Raw genomic sequence first — 12,281 nt, 5'->3', positions numbered from 1 at the left:
CAGCTCAGTTCCCAGAACAGGAATGACTCCCAGTTTGACCTAGTCTTGACGGAGAGGAAGCCCGGCTCTTCCCTTGCTCACTCGCTTGCTTCCTCTCAGGCCTTCCTCAGCCTAGTCCAAGCAGCCTGACCTCAGCAATGCATCAGCATATGAGGAAGCCACTGCCTTCCACAGACCGTCCCTCCCTCATCCCCAGCAGCTGTTCCAGGGATGCTCTTCTTTCCGGCTGTGGCCAACTCCAGCTCTGCCATGGAGCTCCGTAACCATATCTGCATCCCAGAGGGCAGCACCATGAACTGTTCGCCCCAAGGCCCGACTGCTCTTCAGGGACATGCTGGTGAGGAGTACGTGGGGTGCAGTGCAGCAGTGGGGCTGTGTGGGAGGCACTGGGGGGGCTCCCAGTGCCCTGATGTAGCCCCACTCCCCTCTGCTTGAGGACTTAGACTGAGTTCCTCCTCCCCATCATTCTTGTTAACCAGTGTTCCATTAGCATGAATAGCCACTTTGTTACATACAACAAAAGAAAGACCCAGTCTTTGGTCAAGGCCAGACCACATACCTTCAGGCCAGAATTGGTTTTGCCTGCTAAAATGCAATGTCTCCAGCTGCTGTTAGGGATAGGGTTTTTTTTTGTTTTTAAGGGACAACCCTAGCTTAGGAACATAAGAAGCTGCTTTATGCTTAGTCAGACCCTTGGTCCATCTAGCCCAGTATCGTCGACACTGGCAGTGGCTTTCCAGGGTTTGAGGCAGGAGTTTTTCCTGCCCTACCGGGAGATGGTGAGGACTGAACCTGGGACCTTCTGCCTGCAAAGCAGGTGCTCTACCGCTCAGCTACAGCCCCTCCACATGCTTGATCTGGCATTGGTAGTTCCATAACGGTACAAGTGTAATGGAGAAGGGGAAACCTCGCTGCAGCTAGAGGCATAGGAGGGAAGCCTATAAGTTCCCAACTGCAATTCCATATATGTCAATGGAATGGGGAAATTGCCTAGATCAGATCAGAAGCAGCTTCATTAGAAAGACAGACAGGGGGCGGGAGGGATGAATCATGGGACACTGCTGAAAAGACGGAGGAAATTCACACTGTTTCCTGAACCATCACTACCGTTTCTTAAGGGCTCCGTGTGCAGATATGGGGACAATTGTTTTCCCTGCCTCCATTTTTCTCCCCTTCTTCTGTTGTCTCCCTTCTGTCTATTTCTAGGTCGTAAGCCAAAACTTCACTGGCACTTTCCAAGAGAATGTACGGAGGTTGAAAGGGCAGAGCCAGCAGAGACGTGGACTTAGGGAGTTTGCTGCCACAAGATGAAATGATGGCCACCAACTTGGACAGTTTTAAGAGGGGATTACAAAACGTCATGGAGGATGAGACTGTTGATGGTGACTAGTCATCACGGCTATATGCTACCTCCAGATTCACAGGCAGCATGCCTTTAAATACAAGTTGCTGGGGAACAACAGTGGGAGATGGCTTTTGCCTCCATGTCCAGCTTTTTCTAGCCTAGGCTGGTTCACCACCCTACCTGAACAGGGATAGCCTGGTCTCAGTCATCCTTGCCCTGGTAACCTCCAGATTAGACTGCTGTACTGCCTTATTAGACTACTGGGGCCACAGTGGCTTAGTGGTTAAGACGCTGAACTGCAGGCCGGAAGGTCGGCAGGACAGCAGTTCGAGACCCGAGTGCCGCGTGACGGAGTGAGCTCCCATCTTCAGTCCCAGCTCCTGCCAACCTAGCAGTTCGAAAGCAAGAAATTGCAAGTAGATAAACAGGTACCGCTTCAGCGGGAAAGGTAACAGCATTCCGTGCACCTCAGTGTTCAGTCATGCTGGCCACATGACCACAGAAGCGTCTTCGGACAGCGCTGGCTCTTCGGCTTAGAAATGGAGATGAGCACCACCCCCTAGGGTCGGACACAACTGGCTGGGGACACCTTTACCTTTACTGCCTTATACATGGGGCTGCCTCTGAAGAAGGTCCAGAAACTGCAGTTAGTGCAGAATTTGGTTGCTAGGCTGCTAAGTGGGATCAGACGTTATGAGGATGTTATGTTGGTACTTTCCCAACCACATTGGCTCCTGGCCCATTCCATGCCCAATTCAAAGCGCTGGTCTTGACCTTTAAAGTCGTTGATGGCTTGGGGCCAGGGTTCCTGTCTTCATATGTGCCTGCCCCTACTTTGAGGTCCTCATCAGAGACCTTTCTCTGGTTTCCCCTGCAATCTGAGATGCAGTTGGTAACTACCAGAGACATGTGAGAAATTAGTTTGCCCAGTTCACACCTTTCAAACCGAACATGGACTCAAACGCAGTCTGTGGTAGAAGTCCAAACATCACCGAGCTTGCAGTGTGATTCGTTGACCCAAAACATGCATTTGACAACATCCATGCATTTGAAAAATATATACAGGACACAATGTGTACTTTGGAAAAATGCGCGCGCACACATTTAATCAATTGGAGAAGAATGCATACGTTTTGGAGATGTGCACAATTGATGCATACATTTGGGGAAATGCACACAGAAATATGCATGAATTTTCATGTGAAGAGAAAAGAACAATCTGAGATGGAATGAGCTTTCAGACAGGATTTGGAGAACTTCAATGTTTTGCTTTTCGCTTCCTGGCCTTTCAGCTAAGATCAAGGGTGCAGAGTAGGGATGTCATAGAAATCCATTTGGGGGGTGGAGTTTGATGAGTTTGCCTAAGTTTGGCCCCCTGGGCCTTGTTCCACTTCCTCCTGCGGCAAGTGGGACCAGTTCACAGATTTTCAGGGCATTTTGCACACTTTTTCCCACAGTCTCTGCCATTTTCACACATTTCTGAGCAATTTGCGCAAATTACAGACAAATTTTGCTGTAATTTGTGCAAATTGTCTGGAAATTTGTGCAGATTGCAGAACCTGCACAGAAATGTGCAAAAAAAAGTTATCAGAGTTTGGGGGAAAGCCACAGTTTGGCTTGCAAATACAAATCGAGTGGTACAAGCTGCAGAACTCGGTCAAGTATAAAAAAAAGTGGATTTTCCAGCAACAGCCATCCCTAGTGCAGAGTCTTGCTTGTATGCACATCCCTAATAACTACTAAGGAGAAGGGCCTTTCTATCAGTGGCACCCTGGCTTTGGAATGGTCTCTCCCCTCCCCCTCTGATGTCTTTCCAATGCTAGCTGAAGACCTTTTTATTTTCCCAGGTTTTTAGGTCTTTCACTTTTGTTGATCAGTTTTATTTAGACTCTGCTTTTATAGAGTTGCTGTTTTTAGCTTATTTAAGCATATTAGGGTGCAATCCTACACTTGTTGGAGGTATGCTGGGAACTATGGGACTTCTTTCTATGTAAACATGCATAAGATTATGCCCTTAGTTATTTTTCTCTCTTTTTTGTTATTTTTCTGAAAAGTAACAACATAGTATAAATATATTTTATCCACTGTAAGATTTATTGAATAGTGTCGTGATAATATATTTGAAATCTAAAGCAATATATATAATTATAATTATAAAATAAATTTGTTATAATAAATACTTTTATTATATTACAATGATAACATAAATATGATTTGCTTGTGGCCTTCCCAAAGGCATCTGGGAGACTGATCTGGGCAACAGAATGCTGGATTAGCCAACTCCTTGGTCTGATCCAGCTAGGGATGTACAGATTCCCCACCATCCATTCCGATGGGGAATCCGTGGGGGGGGGAGGTGATCTGTTCCTCTGCTCCGTGAGGATTCCGTGGAGCCGCACCAGCTATAGAGCCGCTTACCTTGCTGGCCAGAGCCATTGGCCTCCTCCATGCTGATCGCCATTTCTTTTTTTTTAAAAAAAAAGCGATCAGCAGGATGTGCCCATAGACTTATACGCAAATAGAGCCGTGAATCTTGCATATAAGTCTATGTGTCCATAGGCTTATATGCAAGATTCCTGGCTCTATTTTGTGTATAAGTCTATTGGCACATCCTGCCGATCGCCTTTTTTTTTTTTTTTAAGAAATGGTGATCGGCGCGGAGGAGGCAAACAGCTCCAGTGGAAGAAGCAGCTGAGTGCCGTTCCACCTCCAATCCTCCTGGAGTGGAGGTAAGTGGTGCTGATCCACCACGGATTCCTGAGGCCGGATTCCAAAGAATCCGGCCTCATTTGAATCCGCAGCAGATTTCTCTAACATCCGTAGATCCAGCAGGATTGCTCTTACGTGTCCTCCAAGGGCACCCAGATTTGGACAGCCACTTTCCCCCTTAGGATTGAACAGCATGTATTCCCTTTAAGAGAGAAAAAGATGTCCTCAGGAAAGCCATTGGTGCGGGGGGAGGAAATAACCATACATCCAGTCACCACTGTGACCTCAGCCATTGAGAAACACACCCCATCTGCATAGCCCCATCCTCAGTCCAGTTTCATGCTGGCCGGGGAATGCTGGGAGTTGTAGGCCTTTTCTCTGTCTAAACATGCATAGGATGGTGCCCTTAGTGACTCTGCCATGCGGGGAACTGGTATTCTATGCATCAGCGTTCCCCACTCTGGTATCCTCCAGATGTATTGGAGTACAACTCCCATCATCCCCACGATGATGGAAGTTGTCGTCCAATGCATCTGGAGGGCACCAGGCTGCGGAAGGCTGATATACACAACACTAAAATATATTAAACCGAGTTCCACATGCACTCCACACCAGCAGCAATAATTGATAACTTATGCCCTCGCCTTCGTACAAGAGCTCCGCCATGTTTGCTATTGTTGTTGCTGCTGCTGCTGCATTACAAGGATTTGGGTCATTAGGTCCCATACAAGCACATTGTCAGGACTTAGCTGGGGCTGGGGCCGTTCTATGCCAATTTCAGCCTGGAGAATGGGAAAATGCCATTTTCTGAAGGCCTCACAATGCTGCTCTGGTTTCCTTGCAGTTATACCAGGCCTGGCCAGTCCAGAGGCTTTCTACTGTCTGCCAATTGCAGAGCTGCTGGTGCAGTGACACAGTTCTGTACCTGAACCTGGAGCACACACAGTTCTGGGTAACTCATCAAATGTCCTAGCTGTAGGGCCAAGCGACGCACTATGTTCAAAGCATTTTAAACTAATGTTCTTAGAACTGTACATGTCTCCTTCTTTCAACAGCAACAAAAAAGAAGCTAGGAGGAATTCAATCCAAATCAGCACTACTTGCTGCAGATAGCAAGAGTGAATGAATAGCACCTTTGGGGGACAATTTCAAGTGGGAAAATGATGAAAGGGGTGACAGGGTTTTATTTGTTTATTACATTTATTATATTATATTTTTTTTATTTGCTCAACAACAAAGGCTTTCTGGGCAGATTAGAATAAACTAAAAGAATAAAATATGAAACAAAACAACAAACAGCACAGGAATAAATATAAAAGTAAAACCAATATTAAAACAGCCATAACAGCGAAACTCTAAAACGTCAGGGAGGAAAGAAAGGTCTTTGCAAGCTTCGTTGGGGAGGGCATTCCATAAAGGGGGTGCCACAATTGAGAAGGCCCTTTCTCTTGAAGCCAGCCATCTATTTCCCTTTGGTGGGGGCACCCAGAGGTGGACCTCCAAGGATTGATTGATTGATTGATTGATTTACAATATTTATATACCACTCTACATCAAAGATTTCAGAGCAGTGAACAACAAGATAAAAGAATAAAACCCCATAATTAAAACAATTAAAACATTTTAAAAGAACAGATTCTGAACTTAATAAACCGCAGCTGGTCACTAAGGGAAAGCCTCTCGAAATAACAATGTCTTCAGGAGGTGCGGAAAGCAACACAATGTTGGTGCCTGCCTGATCTCCAAAGGCAGGGAATTCCACAGGAAGGGGGCCACCATGCTGAAGGCTCTTTTCCTGGTGGACTCCAACTGGGCCATAGGTCCACCAGGACATGCCATCCGATGACCTCAGTGACCGGACAGATTGGTAAAGAAGGAGGTGCTCTCTCAGGTATCCTGGTCCCAAGTTGTTTAGTGCTTTGTACACTAGTACTAATACCTTAAACCTGGTCTGGTAGTGAATAGGCAGCCAGTGCAGTTCCCTCAGCAAAGGAGTTACATGATGGAAAGGGGCAGCTCCTGACAACAGCAAAGCTGCTGCGTTCTGCACTAGCTCCAGCTTCCAGACCAGCCTCAAGGGCAGCCCCACATACAGCACATTGCAGTAATCCAGTCTTGAGGTTATTAATGCCTGTACCACTGTGGCAAAGCTATCCCTGTCCAGGAGAGGCCGTAGCTGGTGAACCAGCCGAAGCTGGTAAAAGGCACTCCGAGCTGCAGCAGCCACTTGGGCCTCCAGAGACAATGATGGATCTAGGAGTACCCCCAGACTACAGACCTGATCTTTCAGAGGGAGTGCAACCCAAGCCAGAACTGGCAATGAGCCTATCTCCCAGACCCAGGAACCACTCACCCACAGGGCTCTCGTCTTGCCAGGATTCAGCTTCAGTTTATCGGCCCTCATCCGGCCCATTACAGTCCATCACAGGGAGACAGAGTTGTGTGTCATCAGCAAACTGAGGGCATTTGGCTCCAAATCCCCTAATGACCGCTCCCAGCAGCTTCATATAGATGTTAAACAACAATGGGGACAAGATAGTACCCTGCGGCACCCCATAGCTCAGTTGCCAAGGGCCCGAGGTGTAGTCACCCAATGCTACTCTCTGAAATTGGCCCCGTAGGAAGGACTGGAACCACTGTAACACAGTGCCTCCAATCCCCATCCCACAGAGTCGATCCAGGAGGATACCATGGTCAATGGTATCAAAAGCCAATGAGAGGTCGAGCAGAATTAACAGGGTTGCACTCCCCCTGTCCCTCTCTCCACCCCTGCATGAGGGAAGGAACACCATGAGTTCAAATCTCACCACAAAATGGTCAGACCATGACAAGGGGGTTACTTGGGAACCCCCCCCCCCAATCTTCAGACCACCCAACTCATAACTTGGAGCAAAAACCAAATCAACGGTATGCGCTGCTTCATGTGTCAGACCGATGACAAACTGAGACAGTCCCATGGTTGTCATGGAGGCCATGAATTCCTGAGCTGGAACTCCAGAGCATGGAAGTTCAACTTCCTCAGCATGGAAGTTGAAGTCACCCAGAACCACTGTCCTGGGTTCCCCCAACACCACATTCAAGACTGCCTCTGCCAGCTCAGTCAGGGACGATGCTAGGCAACAAAGTGGGGGGGGGGGGTACGCCAGAAGCATCCCCAATCTGTCCCTATGGCCCAACAGCAGGTGCAGGCCTCAAGGCATCACCACTTTTAAAAAGCATCACTTTTAAGCAGGCTAGTGTTTTTTTAAAGTAATATTTATTTATTTATTGCATTTATATTCCACCTTTTTTCCTCCAACAGACCCATGGTGGCTTACATAAATCTCCCCCTCCTCCATTTTATCCTCACAGCAACAACCCTGGAAGGTAGGTTGGGCTGAGAGTCTGTGACCGGCCCAGTCACCCACTGAGCTTCCATTAGGGATGTCAGAGAATTCCACCATGGACTCCCTAAAGAATCCAGGCCCCCAGAATCCATGGCAGAACGGCCTCCCCCCTCCACCACCACCCCGCAGAATCCCCCTGGGACAGAGCTTACCTGTGTCAGGGTGGAAACTGAGCCCATAGAGTCCCAGAGCAGTTCTGATTCTGAGGAAGAACAGCAATCTGTGGGAGAGAAGCTCGCTCATCTCTCACAAGCACAGCAGCTGGCAGAGATTCCTCCTGCCAGCATTCTTGGGATAGATAGTGACCCTGGCAGTAAGAGAGCGCTGGAGGGGGGGCTTGCTGGACGCTCGGCGCAGATGCAGGGAACGATGACAGATGGAGGGCGCAGAAAGGAGGCATAGCGCTCGTTTGGCGCGCAAACAACGGTCACGTCCCGAGGACCCAAGGAAAAGAGGGAGGATCTCTCCATAGCCCATACGTTCAGGGTCTTCCCGTGGTTCCCCTTCAAACAGGGACCAACTGCCTTACCTGGAGCTTAGGCTACTCTGCTATCTTTCCCTAGGGCTGTTCCTTGCTTAGTTGCTAGTGATTAGTATCTGAAAGAGTCATCAAGTAATAAAGGAATAAAGCATTGGAAAGAATCCTCATCGTCTGTTCCCTGAGTTGGCTATTGGAAGGGAGTGCAAGAGGCAGCTAGGGCGCTCCTGACAGCTTGGTCTCCGTTCCTCTTTTTTTCTCTCTCTCTCTCTCTGCTCCTACTGCCTCTGGCGGCTGCCATGGACTTGGCAGTGCAAGCTCTCGTGCAAGAGAACCAGGCTCTTCGTGATCAAGTGGCTCAACTGATGACTGCCATACAGAGTCTGCAAGCTGCAGTTCAACCCTCACCACCTCCGATTCCCCCCCCCCCCCGCTGCAAGTGCCCGGTGGCTCTGCCAGAGACGTTTTCTGGTGAGAAAGGACTTTTTCAGATTTTCCGTGCCCAATCAGAGCTCTACATGCGCCTACGACCTGAGGATTTCCTGACAGAACAGGTTCGTGTGGGCTTTATCATTAACCTACTTTCAGGCATGGCAGCTAGATGGGCTTCGGGACTTCTTCTTGCTAATGACCCCCTGCTCGGGGACTATCAAGGTTTCATGACAGCAATGGCCAGACTTTTCAGTGACCCCCTGCGCACGCAGACGGCTTCTCGGGAGATTCACCACCTCAGGCAGGGCAAGGACTCAGTTTCCAGCTACGCAACAACTTTTCACTTGCTGATGCAGGATTTACAGTGGAATGATGCTGCGCTGGTGGCTCAGTTTTTGGACAGTTTGAACGACGAGATCTTGGATGAGTTGGCACGTACGCCTAGCCCACCTACTTTGGAGGACCTCATCCAGACCTGCCTCCAGATAGATAGTCAACTGGAGGGGTGCCGGCAGACCTGGCAGGGTGCTGGGGGCTGAGATTTCCCTCCTCCCATTCCCCCACATTTCCTGCCCCCTCCCCCAAGCCTGTTGGGGGACTCCAGTGTGGGGGTTAGTTCCCCACTAGGTGGGTGCCTTCTGCAACCCCCCACCCTCCCATCTGCTATTGCATGTTCACCTGCGCTCCTCCCAGTGGGGTGGGGTGGAGGCCCTAGCTTTAGTGGACTCTGGGGCTATGACCAGTTTCATGGAAGAAACGTTTGCTCACTTCCACAAGATTCCTACCCTGCCTCTTCCTTCCCCCTTGGCAGTGGAGACCATCGATGGGCATCGTCTTTCTTCAGGCACAGTGACCCAGGTTACAGCTCCGCTCACTCTGCGCACCCAGTCCCACGTTGAGCAGATTCAGTTCATTTAGCCAAGGTTCCTCAATACCCAATCGTGCTGAGTGTTTCCTGGCTCTCTAAGCATAATCCTCAGATTTCTTGGGGGCTTCAGCAAATAGAGTTTGCATCTCCCTACTGCTGGGAGCATTTCCTCCCAACCAAGGCGCCAGTCCCAGCCCAGGCCTTAACCCTTTCCTCCCCCTCCTCATCTGCTTCTGGCAGTTCTTCAGCTACCGTGATCCTCCCAGAGAAGTATGCGGCTTTTCGGGATTTTTCAACAAGAAGGAGGCCAACCAGCTCCCCCCTCACCGCCCTTTTCACTGTGCCATTAACCTCATTCCTGGGGCGACCATCCCCGTCGGCCGGCTGTATTCGATGTTGAAACTGGAACTTCGAGCTCTGCGGGAGTTTTTGGACACAAACCTCAAATGTGGTTTCATTCGCCCCTCCTCCTCCCCCGCCTGCACCCCTACCATGTTTGTGTGCAAAAAATCAGGAGAACGCCACCCAGTGCATGACTTCAGAGCATTGAATTCAGTCTCGATCCCTGACAAGTACCCCCTCCCCCTCATACCGGAGATGCTGGAGCACCTTGGGCAAGCCAAAATTTTCACAAAGTTGGACCTGCATGGCGCCTACATTTTGATTCGCATCTGGGAGGGGGATGAATGGAAGACCTGTTTCAGCACCCGGTACAGAGTGTATGAATACCTAGTGATGCCGTTTGGGCTCGCCTGCACCCCCACACACACACGTTTTCACGTTTTATGAATGCCATCTTCCGGGACTATTTGGATACTTTCCTCATTGTGTATCTCATGATTTAATTATATTTTCTGAGGACCCCCATGCCCATCAGCACCATGTCTTCGCTGTCCTCCAGTGCCTCTGCGAGCACCATCTTTATGCCAAGCTGGAGAAAGGTGCATTTGACCTAACCTCTTTGGACTATCTTGGCTACATTATCTCAGCTGATGGTATCAGGATGGATTCTGCAAAGGTCCAGGCTGTCCTCTCCTGGCAGGCTCCATCCACCAAGAAGGACTTGCAACATTTTCTGGGGTTTGCTAATTTTTACAGAAAGTTCCTGCCCAGCTTTGCTCGGCTGACATCTCCTCTCACGGACCTCCTTAAGGGCAGGAAATCTCCTTTTCATTGGACGGCATCTGCCCAACAGGCTTTCGAGGAACTTAAGAAGCTTTTTAGTTCTGAGCCAATCCTGTTACATCCCGACCTGAGGAAGCCTTTTGTAGTGCAAACTGATGCCTCTGACTTTGCGGTGGGGGCAGTGCTTTTTCAGCCAGATAGGGCGGGCGGTGGGTTGTAACCCTGCGCCTACCACTCCAGGAAGCTGAACATGTCTGAGAGGAATTATACCATCTGGGAGAAGGAACTGTTAGCCATCAAGTCCACTTTGGAGACCTGGTGTCATCTTCTGGAGTGGGCACAGCACCCAGTCGAAGTTAGAACTGAACATCGCAACCTGGAACATCTTCAGACAGCCCGTGCCTTAAACCAGCAGCAGATTAGGTGGCCGCTTTTTTTTCCCCGGTTCCACCTTAAGATTTGCCACGTGAAGGCCTCCGACAACCTACAAGCAGATGCTCTTTCTCGTAAGCCGGACCTCCAGCCAGGGGGTGAGGGAAATCCTTCCCTCTGATTCTCCCCCCCTCTCCGAGCCTGGTGGCAGCTGCAGTGCCTCACTCTTGGGAGGAGCTTATTCACTCTAAACAGGCTCAGGATGCTATTGTCTGCACAAAAGTGGAGGAATTGGGGCTAGCCTCTGCCCCCACCCTACTCTACCCCCTTCTCTTTGCGAAGTGGCCTGCTTTACCATTCCAGCTGGGTCTATGTGCCTTCTAGATCTCTCCGCGAGAAGGTCCTCCATCAGTGCCACGACTCCCCCACCGCTGGGCATTTTGGCTTTGCCAAGACCCTGCACGGAGTGACATGGGATTTTTGGTGGCCTCGTGTGTGTCGGAACGTCAAGACCTATGTCACCTCCTGCCCAACCTGTCAGCGGACGAAGGCCTTCTCAGGCAAGGAGGTGTTTCACCCCCTACCTACCCCCTCAGGACCTTGGAAACTGCTCTCCCTTGACTTCATCACTGACTTGCCTCCCTCACATGGTAAGACCACCATTCTGGTCGCGGTGGATTTGTTTTCTAAGATGGCTCATTTCATCCCCTGCTCTGGGTTGCCCACAGCCAGGAAGATGGCGGAGCTTTTTTTGGCGCATGTTTTCTGACTCCACGGATGGCCCGAGGGTCTCATTTTGGACAGGGGGGCCCAATTCACTGCCCATTTCTGGAGGGAGCTACTTGGGCTTCTCCATGTGACGCTCCGTCTTTCCTCTGCCCACCATCCACAGATGGACGGTCAGACCGAGTGCACCAATGCGACTCTGGAGCAATATTTGTGCTGTTATGTCAATTACTAATTATGTCAATTATTAAGATGACTGGTTTTCCTTGCTGCCTCTCGCAGAATTTGCTTATAACAATGCCTGCCATGCTTCCACGCACCAAACTCCATTTTTTGCCAATTTTGGTTACCACCCCAAGGCTTTCCCGTCCACCCTAGCACCCTCTTCAGTGCTGGCAGCCCATGAGTTTTTAGAGGAGCTGCAAGCGGTACACCACCTCTTACAGGACTCCTTCGAGCAAGCCAAGACAGCCTACAAGGACTCTGTGGACCAGCGGTGCCAGCTGGGTCCGTCTCTGCAACTGGGGGACTAGGTTTGGTTGTCCACCCAATACCTCCCCTCTCACTCGCCCACAAATAAACTCGTGCCTCACGGCATGGGGCCTTTCCAGATTACGGCCCAGATTAACCCTGTTGCTTTTCACCTGGCTCTCCCCCCCCCCTCCATGAAGATCCATCCTGTTTTTCATCGGTCCTTGCTGTCCCCCCTGGTTTCTGGCGACCCTCATCGCTCGGCCGGCTCCCCCCCCCCCCGCCGCCAGTGCTGGTGGAGGGGGAGGAGGAGTTTGAGGTCGCAGAGATTCTGGACTCCCGCCTTTCTTGCGGATGGCTGCAATATCT

The sequence above is a fragment of the Heloderma suspectum genome, chromosome 5, assembly GCF_057233095.1.
Source record: "Heloderma suspectum isolate Gila_16-S chromosome 5, 16-S_ref, whole genome shotgun sequence".
Classification (NCBI taxonomy): domain Eukaryota; kingdom Metazoa; phylum Chordata; class Lepidosauria; order Squamata; family Helodermatidae; genus Heloderma; species Heloderma suspectum.
Note: the sequence above shows the minus strand (reverse complement) of the source record.